We start from the raw sequence: 15,054 nt of genomic DNA on the forward strand, positions 1-15,054 counted from the left end.
CCGGTACCTCAGATAGAAATGCAAAAATCACCCGTCTTCCGCATTGCTCACGCTGGGAGCTGTAGACCGGAGCTGTTCCTATTCGGCCATCTTGGCTCCACCCCCAATAAATGACTTTATAAAGTCTCTGCCCCCACATCTGTCCCTGTTGCCAAAAGCAGGACTGAGAACTCCATTTTGAGCAGGATTCCTTCCTTTGTAAATAATCTGTCTTTAAAAAAACACAATAATAATGTTTCCCTAATTGCAACATTTTAAAAAATGTTAAATATATGGCATTTTAAACTACATACCAGGTAAAAGAACTTTTTTGCTCTGGCATCACTTTGCAGTAAGTAAATCAGCCCCTTTGCAATCTTACAACTTTTATTTCAGTGCCTGCAAGCCCTACCACCGCTGGTTAATATTTTTTAATACAATATATTTTGTCATCTGCTTGTAGAATGTACCAATACCATTTTAATGAAGAAGGTGTGAACAAAACACAACTTCTCTGATGGCTCACCAAGCTTCCAAGTTAAAAAAAAAAAAAGTGGAGATGTGTGCTTGATCATATCTAATCACCACTTAATCCTGTTAACTGAAAACCTGTGGAATAAGAAAGGAACTCACTCATATTTTTAATCAAATGACAAGAAATATTAGTAATTGGCCCTTCTCTACTTATCCCTACTGTGATCACATTTCCCTTTATCTCATTCAGTGACAGACAGGGAAGCCCACTGGAGGCTGAGAGATATTTCTCCTGGCTTTGTAGCCCCATGTTTTACATATTGCAGAATTCTAATCATCCCACCAGTTACTGTTCATTTTATTAACTGCTTGAAGTTTAAAGCTGGAACCTTTTAAATTTTGTGTAAAAGTTTAAATGTCCTGAAAAGAATCTTTTTTGTCATCAAAATTATTGAAATCACTGGAAACTCCAATGATTGGAAAACCTTTTACTCTAAATGTTCAGGTATAATTTAGGCAGCAAGCAATCAAAGTAATATTCACCCCATTTCCAAAATGCTCTCTCCAAGATTAGAATTCAACAATTTCCTAAATATCTCCTCAAAATTGTGTCCATTTCCCCCATTTTTCGCCTCTCTTCTTTCCTTCTGAAAATCCTGTTTTAAAAACACAAATGGTCTTCTTTTGACTATTATGTAACTCTCTATTTTAATGCAATTGAGAAGTTAATAACGACATAAGAATTTTACAGAATATAATGAAAGACATCTGACCTGTGAATTTATAGATTGGAGCCACCTATGAATCATGCTATAGTTTCCAGGGTTTAATATTTCTTCACTGTCTTATAAAGTGAACTAGGTGGGAATGATCCCATCTCTAACATTTTTAAGAAACTTGTTATAGTTTCCGATTTTTTGATATACCATTCATTGATTAAACAAACACTGACTAGGAAAATAATTCTTAAAAGTGTATGAGAATGTCTAAAAGAGACCTCAAACCTGTATGTGGCAGGGAAGAGGGTGGTGTTGGCAAAGGGTTCCCTAAGAAATCTTGTCCCTAAATGGTAAATTGGAATTTGCCAAGGTCAGTGAGCAGGGAAGGGAGGTTCAGAGAGTCATTTCATTTAGTTATCTGGGGATATTAATTAAATCTGTTTAGTCATACCTCAAATTTGTATTGAGCTCCTACTAGGTACCAGGCGCTTTGTTAGCTGTTAAAGATATAGCAATGAACAAAGCACATTAAGATCCCAGCCTAGTGAATCTTATCATCTAGTGTGGAAGTGTTATGAACACATAAATTGTCACAGTGAGAAGTACTATGAAAGAAATAAACAGGCTGCTGTGTCACAGAATAACAGGGGAGAACTCTTGAAGAGAAGACTTTTAAGATAAATATTAAGAAGTCAGCCTCTGTGAAACTGCATTTCAGGCAGCATACAAAGGTCCGGATACATTTCGTGAGGTCAGTGCACAGTAATGAGGCCCACATGGCTGGAGCATGATGGGTTGGGAAAAGAAATATAGTGGAGTTGAAGATGAAGAGGTAAGTCAGGGTTTATTCTAAGTGAGATGTTTTAAGGAAGAGATGACATGATAATATATCTCTTTAGGTCACTTGACTTTGCCATGTGGAGTATGGATTGGAGAAACAAATGTAGAAGCAAGGCCAGTTAGGAGGCTATTGCAGCAGTCCAAACAACAGAGGATGGTGGCTTGGACTTGAATGGTGACAGTGGAGATGGAAAAATGAGACCGTGTTGAGGTAAATTCTGAAAACAAAACAAGTCTTACTAATGACTTGAATATAGAAAATAAGGTTAAAAAAAAAGATGACTCCCTGTTTCCTGTCATGAGCCACTATCTTCTGGACAGGGTGCAGAATCAACAGTTCTTTATTGGCCATTTTAGGTTTGAGGTGTCTGAGATATAGCAATGTGATGTCAAGCAGGCAACTGACTACATAGATTTGAACCACTGAGGAAAGTGTTGAGCTAAAGATAAGGGTTATACGGCTACAGATTAGCAGTTCTCAATCCTGGCTGCAAATGAGAATAACCCAGGAAGGCTTTAAAACTACTAAAGCCCCAGTCTAATATATCTGTAGAGCTTGTGACTTAATTGGTCTGGAATGGACATTGGCATTTTTCAAAAGATCCATAGGCGATTCTATATGCAGCCAGGATTGAGAGGCATTGACAAAAGTAGAAATGGATGAGCTCTCCAAAGGAAAAAGTATATAGAGAGGTGGGGAACAGAAATGAGACCTAAGGAGCAAAGTTTCTCAAAAGTGTGATTCATAAGCCATCTACATCATAATCTTTTGGAGTGTTGCTTAAAGATAAAAATTCCTAGGCTTCATCCAGAACTATTATATCAGAAACTCTTGAGAATAAGCCCTCAAAATCTGCCATCTTAACAAGCTTCCCAAGTGATTTTAATGTACATTAAAATTTGAGAACTATTTATTAAGAAGTAGAATAGGAGTACCCAGGGGGAGAAGGAAACAAACTGGGATACAATAGGGTCACCAAAAGCTGAGAAAAACGAATCTTTCAAAGAGGGTGGACTCAACTGAGATGAAAGCTGCTGAGAGGTCAAAAAAGGTGAGTATGAAGCGACCATATCTGGCGACATGGAGTTCATGATGATTCAGCAATCAATTTCAGTGAGATGATGTAGGAAGCTAAAATAGAGTGCTTTTAAGAATGAGTGGAAGGTGATGAAGTGGAAACAGCATATATATAGTACTCTTTTAAGAGACTTGGGTTTGAAGACCAGCAAAAAAACAAGCCAATTGCTTGAAGTATTGTGGGAATTTTATGGTCATTTTCAAACGGGAGATACTAGCATGTGCTTTCATGCTGAATGTAACAATCCAGGTAGAGAGGGGGAATCAAAGATTCAGGAAGAATAATCACCCCCAAAAATGAAGTACTTAGTTGTTTATTTAGAGAATATGTGCCTTTGATAAGTAGAAAGACACATCTTCCATTGTAACCATACTGAATAATCCAATAGGTGTAAGGGTAGTTAAGTTTGTAAGTGGGAATATTAGGGGATTCCCAACTGACGGTTTTTCAATGAGGTGTAAGGCAAATTCATCAACTGAGAATGCAGGATAAATTTTTTTAAGGGTATAATTACTTCTGGTTAGCCCACTGAGATAGTTCCAGCTCAAAAATCAAGTGTCCTTTAAGAACCATATTAAAGTTATTTTGTTGCTAAGGAAGTTATCTTAGTACTTTTTGGCTTAAAGTCATCTCTTTTACATTATGGGGAAAATCTGCAATTTCAACTGAGCAACTGCTAGACTTTTAAATAGATGATACTTGTTTACAAAACAAGTTTGGTAGCTGCCTACAGGTAATCCTGCAGATGAACAATGTAAAGCCTCCATCTGAATTAGGATATAATTTTCACAACAAAATATCTCTGGCCAGGTATATGTTTAAAATACCCAACTGAAGGAAACTTACTTTGCATGAGATGCTATGCTAGGCAATCTGTGCAATTCTCATTTCATCTACTCAATTCTGTGTAGTACTGTAGCCATGTAGAGGGGTGAAATTAACATAAAAATTTCATAGCTAGTAAAAGAACTGGGCATTAAAGCATTTGTCCTACTGCAAAGCTTGTACTCTGCACAATATATAACAGCGTTTACTTCATTTAAGGTTCAGCAAATGCAGTGCTGAATGATGTCCAAAGCCTAGAGAAAATAACAATCTAGGTGCATTAATGTATTCCTTCTCTGCCAGGAGGCTCATAACTAAATTTGAAACAAAATCATAATAATTTAATTTAGCTTGGGTTTTCTGCTATATTTGTTCTCCCATCCCATTCATTACTTGGCTCTTCTTTATCAACTAGTTATATGGGATGGACATAGAGGTTATTGATTGCTTTTATTTCAAACAATCTTATTATTTTTAAAAGTAAGTGAGGTATAGACCAAATAGAGTCTTAGTCTGTTGGGGATACTATAACAGAGTATCATAGACAGGATGGCTTATGAACAACAGGAATTTATTTCTCGCAGTTCTGGAGGCTAGAAAGTCCAAGATCAAGGTGCTGGAAGATTTGGTATCTGGTGAGGGTCTGCTTCCTGGTTCATAGACTTGTCTTCTTGTTGTGTCCTTGTCAGAAGGCGTAAGGGAGCTTTCTGAGGTCTCTTAAAGATGAGGGCACTAATCATGTTCATGAAGGTTCTGCCCTCATGACCTAATCAACTCCCAAAGGCCCCACCCCCAATACCATTGCAATGGGGGGAGGGGTTGTTAGCATGTCAACATATGAAACTGGGGGAGATAAAGACAGTCAGTCAAGAGTATTCTGCCACTGATGCCCGCCAAATTCCTGTCCTTCTCACATGCAAAATACATTCATTCCATCCCAATGACCCCAAAAGTCTTTACTCATTCCAGCATCAACACAAAAGTCTAAAGTCTAACATCTCATCTAAATATCTAAATTAGATATAGGTGAGACTCAAGATATGATTCTAAGGAAAATTCCCTTCCAGCTGTGAATATGTGAAATCAAACATGTTATGTACTTCCAAAGCACAATGGCATATGAGTCTGGGTTCTACAGAGAAACAAAACCAATAGGATATATAGACATATATAAAAAAGAGATTTGTTATGAGGAATTGGCTCACACAATTATGAAGGCTGAGAAGTCCCATGATCTGCCATCTGCCCAGGAGCCCACATGATTATGGAGGCTGAGAAATTCCATGATCTAACATCTACCTGCTCAGGAAAGCTAACGGTGGACTCCATTGTAAACTCCAAAGCCTGAGAACCAGGGGAGTCAATGGTATAAGTTACAGTACAAATCCAAAGGCTAATAACAAGGAGCACTGATGTCTGAGGGCAGGGGAAGATGGATGTCCAAGCTTAAGTAGCGATAGCAAATTCAACTTTCTTCCACATTTTTGTTCTCTTAGGGCCTTCAATGGAGTGAATGATGCCCACCCACATTGATGAAGGTGATCTTCTTTACTCAGTCCACTGATTCAAATGCTAATCTCTTCTAGAACCACCCTCCCAGACACACACAGAAATAATGTATTACCAGCTACTTGGGCATCCCCTCATTCAGTCAAGGTGATACACAAAATCAACCACCACAGTAAGTAATAATCTCTGTAATTTACATTTTTAAGAGTCATAGAAGGCTTAGAAATAACTCTTAAACAAAGCACTCCATACAGAATAATCCAATGACTGTGAGCCTCCTGAGGGTAATGATACCTGTCTTAATCACTGGTAAATACCTGGCACTTCTACAGAATGCTTGACACAAAAAAGGTACTCAGTATTTCCTGAATGATTTGCAACTGAAGTGTTGAAACATGCCATGGAATGTACTGTTTATTATTTCAAAGATGCAATTTCATCAAATTTCTCAATATATTAAAATTTATATTAAATATTATAATGCAAATATGTATATGGTCTAATACCCTGTGGAGGTATACACAGAAAACAGATATATACTTTTTTTTTAACTTTTAAGTTCAGGGGTACATGGGCAGGTTTGTTATACAGGTAAAATTGTGTCATGGAGATTTATACAGATTATTTCATCATCCAGGTATTAAGCCTAGTACCCATTAGTTATTTTTCCTGATCCTCTCCCGCCTCCCATTCTCCACCCTCCAATAGGCCCCAGTGTGTGTTGTTTCCCTTTATGTGTCCATATTTTCTCATCATTTATTTCCCACTTTTAAATGAGAATACACAGTATTTGATTTTCTGTTTCTCATTAGTTTACTAAGGATAATGGCCTCTATCCATGTCCCTGCAAAGGACATGATCTCGTTCTTTTTTATGGCTACATAGTATTCCATGGTGTATATGTACCACATTTTATCTAGTCTATCACTGATGGGCATTTAAGTTTATTCCATGTCTTTGCTATTGCTAGGATAACTGGCTAGCCATATGCAGAAAATTGAAACTGGACTCCTTCCTTCCACCATATATAAAAATTAACTCAAGATGGATTGAAGATTTAAATATAAAACCCAAAACTATAAAAACCCTAGAAGACAATGTAGGGAATATCATTCTGGACATAGGAATGGACAAAGATTTTATGACGAAGATGCCAAAAGCAACTGCAATAAAAGCAAAACTTGACAAATGGGATCTAATTAAACTAAGGAGCTTCTTCACAGCAAAGGAAACTGTCAGCAGAGTAAACAGACAACCTACAGAATGGAGAAAATATTTGCAAACTATGCATGTCACAAAGGTCTAATATCCAGCATCTATAAGGAACTTGAACAAATTTACAAGAAAATAAAACATTAAAACGTAGGCAAAGGACATGAATGGACATTTTTCAAGATAAGACATACATGTGGTCAACAATCATATGAAAAAAAGCTCAACATCACAGATCACTAGAAAAACGCAAAACAAAACCACAATGAGATGCCATCTTATGCCAGTCAGAATGGCTATTAATAAAAAGTAAAAAAATAATAGATGCTGGTGTGGTTTCAGCAAACAAGGAACACTTATACACTGTTGGTGGGAATGTAAATTAGTTCAACCATTGTGGAAGACAGTGTGGCAATTCCTGAAAGATATAAAAACAGAAAACAGATATAATACTTTTCAAAAACAAATATAACTTAATCCACAAACTAAGCAGGTATAATTAATTCCTTAGAAGGGACACAGAACTTTATTTCCCACAGGCGATGTGGTAGAACAAACATTCTTTGATGTGGCAAAGACTCGGAATCCCAGATTTTACACCTACAACATGGGTAAACTTGAGCAGATTACTTAACCTCTGGCCTATATTTCCTCATCTGTAAAAGTAGCATGAGAGTACTCTCCTCATAGTGTTATTCTGAGGATCACACAAGATAATACTTAAACCATACAGTACAATGCTATGTACATATGTGTTAATAAGAACTCAATAAATCTTGGGTTTTATTATTCAGCAGTCCCACTTCATCCCTTTAGCAATAAAGCATACTTCTACCAAGTCTGCCTAAAAGACACTTAGGTGTAAGTCATAGGACTAAACAAGATAATTTGTGGCATTTTTCTCTTTCATTCCTGTGGATCAACCAGACTGAAAAGTACAGAAGCAACATTAAAGAGACATGTTGGTTTATAAAAATATCCAGTGGAAAGAAAAACATTTCCATTTGTATTCATCAGCTGCAGGTTTGCCATAGGAAGAAAGAGAAAACAATATATACGCACACAACATCAGAACACCCAAATACATAATGCAAATAGTAACAGAACTGAAGGGAGAAATGGATAGCAATACAATAATAGTAGGGGACTTCGATACCCCATTTTCAACCATGGATAGACCATCCAGACAGAAAAATCAATAAGGAAACAATATACCAGGACAAAACTCTAGAGCAAATAAACCTAACAGACATATACAGAACATTCCATCCAATAGCAGCAGAATACACATTCTTCTCAAGTGCACACAGAACATTCTCCAGGATAGGTCGTATGTTAAGCCACAAAATGAGTCTTAAAAAATTTAAGTATGAAATATTATCAAGCATCAATTCTGACCACAATAGTATGAAACTAAAAATCAGTTAACAAGAGGGAAACTGGAAAATTCACAAATGTATGGAAATTAAACATCACACTTCTGAACAACCAATGGGTCAAAAAACAAAAGGGAAATCATGAAGGGAAATAAATGAAGACAAACAATATGGGAACACAACATACTAAAATGTACTGGATGCAGCAAAAGCAGTTCTAAGAGAGAATTTTATAGTGATAAATGCCTACATTGAGAAAAAGAAAGATCTCACATAAAACATCTAAATTTACACTTCAAGAAAGTAGAAAAAGAAGAATAAATTAAGCTAAAAATTGGCAAAATGAAAGAAATAATAAAAATCAGAGCAGAAACAAGGCAAATAGAGACCAGGAAAACAAGAGAAAAGATCAGTGAAACTAACAAGTTAGTATACTGAAAATATAAACAATTTACAAACCTTAAGAAAGATTAAAGAATGGCAAAAGACTCAAATAAATAAAATTATAAATAAAAGAGGAGACCTTACAACAGATACCACAAAAATGCAAAGAATCATAAAAGACTGTGAACAATTATACTGCAACAAATTGGATAACCTTGAAGAAATGGATCAACTCATAAAAATATACAACTTACCAAGAATCATGAAGACATAGAAAATTGAAACAGATCAGTCAAGAATAAGAAGATTGAATCAGTAATCAAAAATCTCTCCATAAAGAAAAGCCCAAGAACAAAGGCTTCACAGGTGAATTTTACCAAACATTTAAAGAATTAACACCAATACTTCTCCAACTCTTCAAAAAAATTAAGAGACGAGAATACTTCTAAATTCACCTTACAAGGCCAACATTATTCTGATACCAAAGCCATACGAAGAGAGTACAAGAAAAGAAAATTAGAGGCCAATATCCCAGTTGAATATAGATGCAAATATCCTCAGTAAAACAGTAGTAAATTGAATTCAACAGCACATTAACAGATCACACACCATGATCGAGTGGGATTTATCCCTGGGATATGAGGGTGGTTCAACTTTCACAAATCAATAAATGTGATGCACCACATTAACAGAATGAAGGACAAAAATCATATGTCATCCGAATAGATGCAGAAAAAAGCATTCAACAAAATTTAACATCCTTTTGTTATTAAAAAAACTATCAACAAATAAGGTGTAGAAAAAATGAAACTCAACATGATAAAAGCCACATATGACAACCCCACAGTTAATATAATACTCAATGGTGAAAAGCCAAAAGCTTTTCGTTTAAGTTCAGGAACCAAATAAAGATATCTACTCTCACCACTTCTATTCAGGATGATCCTGGAAATCCTAGCCATAGTAATGAGGCAAGAAAAAAAAAAAAGATATCCAAACTAAAAAGGATAAAGAAAAATAGTCTCTTTGCAGATGACATAATCTTATATATAGAAAACCCTAAAATCTCCACCAGAAAACTGTTAGAAATAATAAATTCAGTAAAGCTGTAGGATACAAAATCAACATACAAAAATCAGTTGCATTTCTATATGCTAACAATAAATTATTGAAAAAAATAAAACAATCCCATTTACAATAGCATCAAAAATAAATAAACAAAATACTTAGGAATAAATGTTTTAAAAGGAGGTGAAATATCTGTACAATAAAACTATAAAAAATTGATTGAATAAGACACAAATAAATGGAAAAATATTCTGTACTCATAAGTTGGAAAAATTAATATTGTTAAAATGTCCATACTACACAAAGTGATCTGCAGATTGAACACAATCCCTATCAAAATTTCAATGACATTTTCCATAGAGATCAAACAAAATAATCACAAAATTCATATGGAGCCACAATACACCCAGAATAGCCAATACAATTGTTACCAAGAACAAAGCAAGAGGCATCATATTACCTGATTTCAAAATATACTACAAAAGCTACAGCAATCAAAACAGCATAGTACCGAAATAAAAACAGACACATCAACCAATTGAATAGGATAGAAAGCCAATAAATAAGCCTACATATCTATGGTCAACTCATTTTTGACAAAGGCCCTAAGAACACATAATGGGAAAAAAACAGTCTTCTCAATAACAGTGTTGGGACAACTGGATATCAACATGTAGAAGAATGAAACTGGACCCTAATCTCACACCATATACAAAAAAACAACTCAATATGGATTAAAGACTTAAATGTAAGACCTGAAACTGTAAAACACTAGAAGAAAACATAGGGGCAAAACATCTAAACATTGGTCTGGACAAAGAATTTTTGAATATGACCCCAAAAGCAAAAACAGACAAATGGGTTTGTGTCAAACTAAAAAGCTTCTGTGCAGAAAAGAATCAATGAAGGGAAGAGACAACCTTTGGTATGGAGAAAATATTTGCAAACTATATATCTGATAAGCGGCTAATATCCAAAATAAATAAGAAACAAACAGGAGGCCAGGCGTGGTGGCTCACGCCTGTAATCCCAGCACTTTGGGAGGCCAAGGCAGGTGGATCACGAGGTCAGGAGATCGAGACCATCCTGGCCAACATGGTAAAACCCCGTCTCTACTAAAAATACAAAAATTAGCTGGGCATGGTGGCGCATGCCTGTAATCCCAGGTACTCAGGAGGCTGAGGCAGGAGAATAGCTTGAACCAGGGAGTCGGAGGTTGCGGTGAGCCGAGATCACACCACTGCACTCCAGCCTGGCCACAGAGCAAGACTCCCTCAAAAAAAGAAAAAATAAATAAACAAACAAACAGGATTGCATCAAACTAAAAAGCTTCTGCACAGCAAAGGAAACAATGAACAAAGTGAAGGGACAACCTATGGTATGGAAGAAAATATTTGCAAACTATACATCTGATAAGGGGCTAATATGCAAAATATGTAAGAAACTCACTAGCAGGAAAACAAATAACCTGATTAAAAAATCGTCAAAGGACCTGAATAGACATTTCTCAAAAGATATACAAATGATCAATAGGCATATGAAAAAATACTCAACACCACTAATGATCAGAAAAATGTAAATCAAAACCACAATGAGATATCACCTCATACCTGTTAGGATGGTTGTAATCAAAAAGTCAAAAGATAACAAGTGTTGGTGAGGATGTGGAGAAAAGGGAACCTTTGTACAGTATTGGTGGGAATGTAAAATGGTACAGTCATTATGGAAAAACTATAGAGGTTCCTCAAAAAATTAAAAATAAAAATATAATCCAGCAATTCCACTTCTGGATATACGTCCAAGGGAAATGAAATCAGTATCTTGAAGAGATATCTGCACTTTCCTGTACATTGCAATGTTATTCACAATAGCCAAGATATGAAATCAACCAAAGTGTCCTTTGATGGAAGAATGGATAAATAAAAGTTTTCTATATACACACATATAGTGGTATACACAAACACAAAATGAAATACTATTCAACCTTAAAAAAGAAGGAAATTCTGTCATTTGCAGTGATACAGATGAACCTGAGGGACATTATGCTAAACGAAATAAACCAGGCGAAGAAAGACAAATACTGCATGATTTTGCTTAGATGTAGAATCTAAAACAGTCAAACTAGGCATATAACTAAACAGTAGAATGGTGGTTGCCATGTTCTGAATGTGTCCACCTCCAAAATTCATATGTTGAAACCTAATTCCCAGCGTGATGGTACTAACCTGGACTTTTGGAAGGTAATTGGTTTATAAGGATGGAGCCCTCAGGGAGAGGCCAAGATAGCCGACTAAAAACAGCCGTAGTCAGAGGCTCTCACGAGAACAGAGATGGTGAGTGAATCCTGCACAGGCAACTGAGGTACACAGGTTCTCTCATTGGGACTGAGTAGGCAACTGGTGCAACCCACGGAGAGCAAGAAAAAGCAGGTGGTGCAATGACCACCTGGGAGCCACACAGGGCAAGAGAGACAAGGGAGGCAGTGAGTGATCCTGCTATCCCACCGAGGAAACCAGACTTTTTCCACAGATTTGCGCAACCCAAGGATCAGGAGATCCTCATTGTGAGCCCATGCAAATAGGGCCTTGGGCCCCAAGGACAGCTGTGCAGATTCTCAGTGGCCACTTGGCTGGAGACTGCCTAAGTCTACCAAGTTCACAGGAGGAGGGACAGCCATCATCACTCTGGCTGCCTGCTGCCTAAGATGACTGAGCTCCTGCAGGGATGGGTGGCCACCATCATTGTAGCTCCAGGCTGCCATTTTTCTCCTGCTGGTACCGGGGAGACTACACAGTTTGAAATCAGGAGGAATTCCCCACAGTGCAGCACAGTGGTTAAAGCAGATCATGGCCAGACTGCTTCTTTAGGCCGGACCCTGACCCATTCCTCCTCACCGACAGGGCCTCCATGCAGGAATTTCAGCAACTCCAGCCAGGTGTTTAGGGACAGAACTCTGATCTCCCTGGGACTGAGCCCCTGTGGGGAAGGGGGGCCAAAATCTATGCGGATCAGCAGGCTTAGTCTTTCCTCCTGCTGGCTGTGAAGAATCTGGACAGTCTGGATAAGTGGGACTGCCCCCAGTGCAGCACACTCCATCTGCCAAGGGGCAGCCAGAGTGCTTTGTTAAGCGGGTCCCAGATCTTGTGCCTCCTAACTGGGTGAGACCCCTAAAAAGGGGCCACCAGATCACCAGACACCTTATACAGGAGTGTTCCTGCTGCACCAGTGCCTATCTCGGATGGAGACCCCAGAGGAAGAAGCAGGCAGCCATCTTTGCTGTTCTGCAGCCTCCACTGGTAACATCTCCAGGAGTGAGAGGGACTCAGGAGAATACGGTCTGAAGTGGACCCCCAGCAAATCGCAGCAGCTATGGAAGAGGGGCCTGACTGTTAAAAGAAAAACAAACAGAAAGCAACAACAACAAAATCAACAAAAAAGTCCCCACAAAAACCCCATCCAAAGGTCAGCAGCCTCAAAGATCGAAGCTAGATAAATTCACGAAGATGAGAAAGAATCAGTGAAAAAACGATGAAAATTCAAAAAGCCAGAGTACTTCTCCTCCAAATGATCATAACGCTTCTCCAGCAAGGGCACAGAACTGGGTGGAGGCTGAGATGGATGAATTGATGAAAACAGGCTTCAGAAGGTGGATAATAACAAACTTTGTAATGAGAGAGTAAGACAAGATTAGAGAAAAAAGAATGAAAAGGAATGAACAAAATCTCCGAGAACTATGGGATTATATAAAAAGACTGAACCTATGACTGATTGGGGTACCTGAAAGAGATGGGGAGAATAGAACTAAGTTGGAAAACATACTTTAGGATATCACCCAGGAGAACTTCCCCAACCTAGCAAGACAGGCCAATATTCAAATTAAGGAAATCCAGAAAACCGCAGTAAGATACTTCATGAGAAAATCAACCCCAAGACACAAAATCATCAGATCCTCCAAGGTTGAAATAAAGGAAAAAATGTTAAGGACAGCCAAAGAGAAAGGCCAGGTCACCTACAAAGGGAAGGCCATCAGACTAACAGCAGACCTCTCAGCAGAAACCCTAAAGTCAGAAGAGACTGTGGGCCAATATTCAGCATTCTTAAAGAAAATAATTTCAAACTCAGAATTTCACATCTGGCCAAACTAAGCTTCATATGCGAAGGAGCAATAAAATCCTTTTCAGACAAGCAAATGCTGAGGGAATCAGTTACCACTAGGCCTGCCTTGCAAGAACCCCTGAAGGAAGCACTAAATATGGAAAGGAAAAACTGCTACCAGCTGCTATAAAAACACACTAAAGTACAAAGACCAATGACACTATGAAGCAACTACATCAACAAGTCTGCAAAACGACCAGCTAGGACCATAATGACAGGATCAAATTCACATGTAACAATATTAACCTTAAATGTAAATGGGCTAAATGCCCTAATTAAAAGACACAGAATAGCAAGCTGGATAAAGAGTCAGGATGCATTGGTGTGCTGTATTCAAGAGACCCATCTCATGCACAAAGATACACATAGGCTCAAAATAAAGGGATGGAGGAAAATTTAACAAGCAAATGGAAAACAGAAAAAAGCAGGGGTTGCAATCCTAGTTTCTGACAAAACAGACTTTAAAACAACAAACATCAAAAGCAACAAAGAAGGGCATTACATAATGGTAAAGGGTTCAATTCAACAAGAAGAACTAACTATCCTAAATATATATCCACCCAATACAGGAGCAACCAGATTCATAAAACAAGTTCTTAGAGATCTACAAAGAGACATAAATTCCCACACAATAACAGTGGGAGACTTTAACACCCCACTGTCAATATTAGATCATCAAGACAGAAAATTAACAAGGGTATTCAGGACTTGAACTCAGCTTTGGATCAAGTGGACCTGATAAATATCTACAGAATTCTCCACCCCAAAACAAAAGAATATACATTCTTCTTGGTGCCACATGGCACTTACTCTAAAATCAATCACAAAATTGGAAGTAAAACACTCCTCAGCAAATGCAAAATAAACTGAAATAATAACAGTCTCTCAGATCACAGAGCAAACAAATTAGAACTCAAGATTAAGTAACTCACTCAAAACCACAAAACTACATGGACATTGAACAACCTGCTCCTGAATGGCTCCTGGGTAAATAATGAAATTAAGGCAGAAATCAAGAAGTTAATTGAAACCAATGAGAACAAAGAGACAACATACCATAATCTCTGGGATACAGCTAAAGCAGTGTTAAGAGGGAAATTTATAACACTAAATGCCCACATCAAAAAGCTAGAAAGATCTCAAATTGACACACTAACATCAGAACTAAAACAACTAGAGGACAAACAGCAAACAAACCTCAAAGCTAGCAGAAGACAAGAAATAACCAAGATCAGAGCAGAACTGAAGAAGATAGAGGCATGAAAAACCATTCGAAAAATCAACAAATTCAGGAGCTGGTTTTCTGAAAAAGTTAATAAAATAGATAGACTGCTAGGCAGACTAATAATGAAAAGAAAAGAATCTAAGAGAGACAATAAAAATGATAAAAGGGATATGACCACTGATCACTCAGAAATACAAACAACTATCAGA

Source organism: Pongo abelii, chromosome X (assembly GCF_028885655.2).
Source record: "Pongo abelii isolate AG06213 chromosome X, NHGRI_mPonAbe1-v2.0_pri, whole genome shotgun sequence".
Lineage (NCBI taxonomy): Eukaryota > Metazoa > Chordata > Mammalia > Primates > Hominidae > Pongo > Pongo abelii.